Source organism: Lathyrus oleraceus, chromosome 4 (genome assembly GCF_024323335.1).
Source record: "Lathyrus oleraceus cultivar Zhongwan6 chromosome 4, CAAS_Psat_ZW6_1.0, whole genome shotgun sequence".
NCBI classification, from domain to species: domain Eukaryota; kingdom Viridiplantae; phylum Streptophyta; class Magnoliopsida; order Fabales; family Fabaceae; genus Lathyrus; species Lathyrus oleraceus.
In genome coordinates, this window is record NC_066582.1 from 203994608 (window position 1) to 204000448 (window position 5841).

The window sequence follows — 5841 nt, forward strand, 5'->3', positions numbered from 1 at the left end:
AAGCATGCTTAATTTGGTTGTGTTTTGGCCAAGAAATCTTCATTTTCATTTTGTGTGTCCAAACACATTTCTGTTCGATTTACCTGGCTAGTTTGGATTTAATGAAATATGATCCCATGTTCTTGATGCCTGTTGCTAGTGATGCTGTCAGAGTGTTTAACTTGTAATTCTGGGCATGTTGTTTTTTAAGATGCATGATGTTGATTGCTTGAAAGTTGCAAATACCATGCTGCCATGCTAAAACCCTGTTGATATGATGAATGTTGCTAATGCTGTTATGATGCTTTGCTGTTGTTTAAACATGACCATGACCAGAATTTCTTATGGTTAATGATTGTTTTGCTGTGGTTGTTGTTGCATGAGGATAGTTTGGCATGACTATTGTGTGATTGCTTATTGTGGATGCTGTTGTTCATGATGAGCACATGATGATGAATACTGCTGCTGTTGTCTGTTTTAATTGCATGAGCCACTACCACTTGCTATGCCATATACCATGCTGTTTGTTTTGTTAGTCGAATGATGATGATGCTTAATATGTACATACTGCTGTTTGTGATGAGCCATAAAATTTGCCCTGAAATTCCATATGTCCTGTGTTGTTGATGTTTGGTCATGTTTGCATGAACTAGCATGAAGGTTACTGCCAATACTATGTTCCTGCTTGTTTTGTTTTGATGCTTATGACATGAAGCATAATGAGACTTTCCTGCTGTTTGCTTGATGATGATAATTACATAATGATAAAGTTGGATGATGAAATACTATGCTGTTGTGTTTGAAACCTTAAAACCTGTCCAGAATTTCCATGAGTAATGTTGGCTTGGTCATTGGTTAATGTTGTTTGATTTTCATTATGCCATGTTATTTTGAAATTTTGCTTGAAGCTTATTTACCATGTTGAACACACAGTGCCATGTCGTTGTTGTTGTTTTTTTTGGTCGAGTCATTTTGTTTGGATGTGGATAGACACCATGAACCTTACTGCTGTGTTTAAACCCTGTCATTCCCAGATTTTCATGTTTGTACTTGGTTGTTGCTGAATGGTTTTGCTGTATCAATACCATGCTGTATGCTTATACTTTTGTTTATGATGAATGTATGATGATGATAAACTTGATGCATATGCCCTGTTGACACATCCTGCCTAGAATTCCATGTTTACGTGTGTTTTACTGTTGACTAGATGATGATGTTTCATGCCATGATTTATTTGTTGATGATGGTTGGTGTTGTTTGAAAAGGATTGATTTTTGCTTGCAAAACCATGCTGTTAGAAACCTTAGGGTTTTAGAAGCCCAGAACATGAACAATGGATTGGTTGATTACTGTTCTATTGGCTGGGAGCCAATCAGAACATTTCGTTTTGCCTTGCCAAAACGCAGTAGTTTTGATTAATGAGTCCAGAATTACAACTCTGCCATTGTTGACTTTGTTTGACCATGCATTTTGTTCACATTTCATCCAATTATTTCATCAAGTTCCACAATTTATTTCTCATTCATTTTTTACCAAAAAATTATGAAATTTTTTCCACATGTTCACAAATGAGTCTAATATTTAATTGTGAATTTTAGTTAATTTTTCATGTTCTGGATTTTAAATGATAAATGATTTTCCAACATGTGTGCATAAATGATACATTGTGCCATTTCAATTGTGAAATTCTCATGTTGCATCCAATGAGCTTGAAATTTTTTGTGGTGAAACTAGACACATTGATCTTCATTTCCATATAAAGTTTGTGCATTTATCATTTGTGGATTGAGAGCTTTGATTTTTTGAAGTTATGTGTTACATTTGGTGCTATACCATGATCATGCATTTTCCCAATTTTTGTTCACACACTTCCCTACATCCAAATGACTCCAAATTTTACATGAATGATCCTTTACATGTCTAGTTTGTGTATGAATTTTCTTGGAATTAATCTTGCTGTTTTCCATTTGATTGAGAATTTTCTTCCACATGTGGTCATTTGTTGACTTTTTGTGCTATGCCTTGCCAAATCCTTTGTGAAATTCTCAAATCTTATTGTATGATCATGAAATTTCATATGTGATAACTAGACTCTTTGAGCTGTGCATTGGTGTTAATCTCATTCATTTCTCTTCTGTTTTCAAATTGACCCATGCTTGTTGACTTTCACCATGCTTGCTTGAATTTGATTTGACTTCATGATTTTATTTGACTGCCTTCCTCTCATCCAAATGCCATGAAATTTGACATGCTTGCTATGTTAGATGTTAGGATTGAGTGTGATTTATTTCATGATTTTTGAGATTGCTTGAGTTGACTTTTGAATGAAGTCTTTGCTGTTGACTTTTGTATGCTTCTATTGTCATGTTTTGCATCCTTTGGCATATGAAATGACCTTGATGCATGATATAAGTTTGAATCCAATTGTGTTTGATTCCTACATGATTGAGCTTGACTTTGATTGAATAGTGCTTGCTGCCTTGACTTTTTCTTTCATCTTTGACCCTAGGCTAGTCCTAGTGGTCTTCTAAGCTTATGTTGAGTTCACCTGTTTCAGGTTAAGCACCATTGCCTTGAGGATCATTCAAATATTTGTTTGAGTTGAATTATATGATGTGCTAACATCTGTTTTGTAGGTGACTCATATGCTTGAGTCTTTGTGCCTTGCACAATTAGTCCTTCTGTGTGACTATTGGTTCATTTTCTTTTGCTTTGACTGTTGACTTGTTTACTAATTGGTCTGACTTTTGCAGGTACTTTAGTTGCCTAAGTTCTTTGAATTTGCTTGCTTGCTTTGCTTTTTAGCATTTGCTTTGAGGTATAATTACTTCTTCTTCATGTAGTCTGGAGACCCGGTCTGTTATTTGACCGGGCAAACTGTCTGAAGTCCTCCTTAAGAGGCAATGCCTGTGTTTGTTTATATTTGTCCTAAGCAGGAAAAGTCCTTCAAGTAAGGCAATTGGTGGAAGGTAGGGATAAGCAATCTATCCCCCACTATTCAGTGTGTCCTCTCTTTGCTCCCAGTACCTGGTTGAAGCAATGAGATAAATACCCAAGATCTAATCGAGTCAATAATGTGGAGAGAGTTCCTACTTTCTGAACTCCCACACTTTCTTTGATGCTCTCTCTGATTTGAGATAGAAGCAATGAGGCACACCCCTCATCTCCCTATTCATCTGCTTCACCTGAGCCCCTCAATGGCCAGGTTAAGAGCGACATTTACCTATTACAGTGGACTTTTAAAGTCAAACCCTCTTGTGTGAGCCCCATTGTTTTGGCTATAGAGTGTGCTGTTTGTTATTCATTGATTGATTGATTGCTTCATATGCACTTGCTTGCCTGTATGCTATGCATTTATCATCATCATCAATTGCCATTAATGCATGATCATCTCATTTGTTTTGTGATGCTATCATTGTTGTGTGCCCATTGAGGACAATTGTAAGTCCATTGCTTTGGCATTTGTTCCTGTGATATGGAAGGATAGAGTGTAAGACCTCATTGGTCACTCATATCTTCTGTTTATTTGTGTGTATGTGAGGATACAGTTATAAGTCCCTGTAAGTTGGCATCTGTTATCCTGTGATCATAATTTGATCTGTTTGATCTGTATGTGAGGTTGCAGTTATAAGTCCCTGTAAGTTGGCATCTGCTTTCCTGTGATCATAAGTTTGTTTTCTTTGTTGATGTGAGGTTGCAATTATAAGTCCCTGTAAGTTGGCATTTGCATACCTGTGATCATATTGTTTCTTTTGTTCTTGTATGTGAGGATCCATTATAAGTCCCAGTGATGTGGCATTGGATTTCCTGTGAGCATACTGTGGAGTTAAACTAAGTCCAGATAGATTGGCAGTTGACTTCCCTGTTTCATTTTTGTTTTCTTTTGAGGAGATCGGTGTAAGTCCATTGAGTGGCATCTGATATCCTGTTCTGTTTTAGGAGACTGGTGTAAATCCATCTATTGGTATCCGGTATCCGCTTTTATTTCTTTGCCTGTGGAGATCGGTGTAAGTCCATTGAGTGGCTTCTGATATCCCATTTTGTTTTAGGAGATTGGTATAAGACCATTGATTGGCATCCGATATCCGCTTTTACTTGCTTTGCTTGTTATTATTATTAATTGCTATTCCAAAGGACACACTTGAATCATCTGCTATATGATATCAAGAAGTGAACCTTCTAAGAAGTTTTACTATCCATCCTTCATCCATTCATCATTCACTATGTCCTAGACTTTTCACACTTTATCTTTCAAACTTGACATAAGTGTTGTGCAAACATTTTCATGTTTTTTCTAACTAAAAACCTGGACTCAAGTCCTTGACCTTTTTCAAAACTCCATTTCATAATACTTACTTGAATTGATATCAATTATACTTTGACTCCATTTTCATAATCATAATCAGTAATTCCACTCATTCACTTGTTTTGGCTTTGTCCATTAATCTTTTCATACATGAGCTATAGGTTTGATTTATCTTAGTGGTTGATGTTAATCTCACCTTCTGTCTTTAGTGATTGAATTGTAAGTCTTCCTTGCCTATTATAGGGTTAACCCCTCCCTGGCAAGTTGAAGCTTTTCTCACATGGTGGACGTTGTTGTTTGTATAAGGTTGAGTTTTCTCCCGTGGATAACGTAAGACCTAGGGTTTGTGTTTAAAATTGAACCTAACCCACTTTTGGAAATCTTTTAGCCGAACTACGGCGTTCTGATCCTTACCTTTGATGGAAGGTACGTAGGCAACGGGTTCATCCGTTCGAACCCAATAACCCAATAATAATAAAATTGTACATTCTTTTCTCACCATCCCAATCATGTTTGCACAATCTTTATGTCATAACAAATAATAATTTTTGCATAACAAGTGTGAAAAGGGCTCCCTAGGAGTACCTAGGACGTGATGGGTGCCTAACACCTTCCCATTGCGTAATTTACCCCTTACCCAGAATCTCTGATCTTTTTATTAGTTTTCTACGTGTAAAACTTCTTAGGCTTTTGTTCGCTTTTTAGCCAATCCTTTGGATAAATAAAAGTGCGGTGGCGACTCGAAATATTTCAATGTATCTCTTAGCTTATGATTTAATCGATAGATCATATAGCGACGAATACACCGCTACATCAGCGCAAATGACCTCCTTGACACGGGCCGTGTCCTTCCATGTTACAACTTGTTCACGCAGGGGCTGACACGGGTGCCCGTGTCAGGCCCCTGGAAAACTCCCTTCCTGATCACTTCCTGACACGGGCCGTGTCAGCTGACATAGGAACCCGTGTCAGGCCCCTGATTTTTCATTTTCTTTCAATGCTTTCTCGAGCTGTGCCAGACTTCTGCTTCCGATTTTTTCAGAGACTTTTTGCGCATGAAATTTTTAGCTCCTCTAGCAAACATTGTTCAAACCTACAAGTAAATAACACACAACCAAACAAAGAAAATACTTAGACACAAAAGCGTGGGTTGCCTCCCACATAGCGCTTCGTTTAACGTCGTATGGTTCGAAGGTTGTTCATCTTATCAGACAAGATGAACAACATCAATTTGGCCAACTTCTTGCTCCATATTGTAAGGCTTCACTTTGGCCATTCACTTTAAAAATGTCCCCAGTAGATGGATTTTTTTATTTCGATTGCTCCATGGGGATATACCTTGTGTACCATAAACGGACCCGACCATTTCGATCTTAGTTTTCCCGAGAACAACTTCATCCTCGAATTAAATAATAATACCATTTGTCCTTCACAAAATTCCTTCCTTTGGATCCTTCTGTCATGCCACTTATTTGTTTGATCTTTGTAGATTTTGGCATTTTCATATGCTCGGTTCCTAAATTCTTCTAACTCATGGAGTTGAAGGATTCAGGATT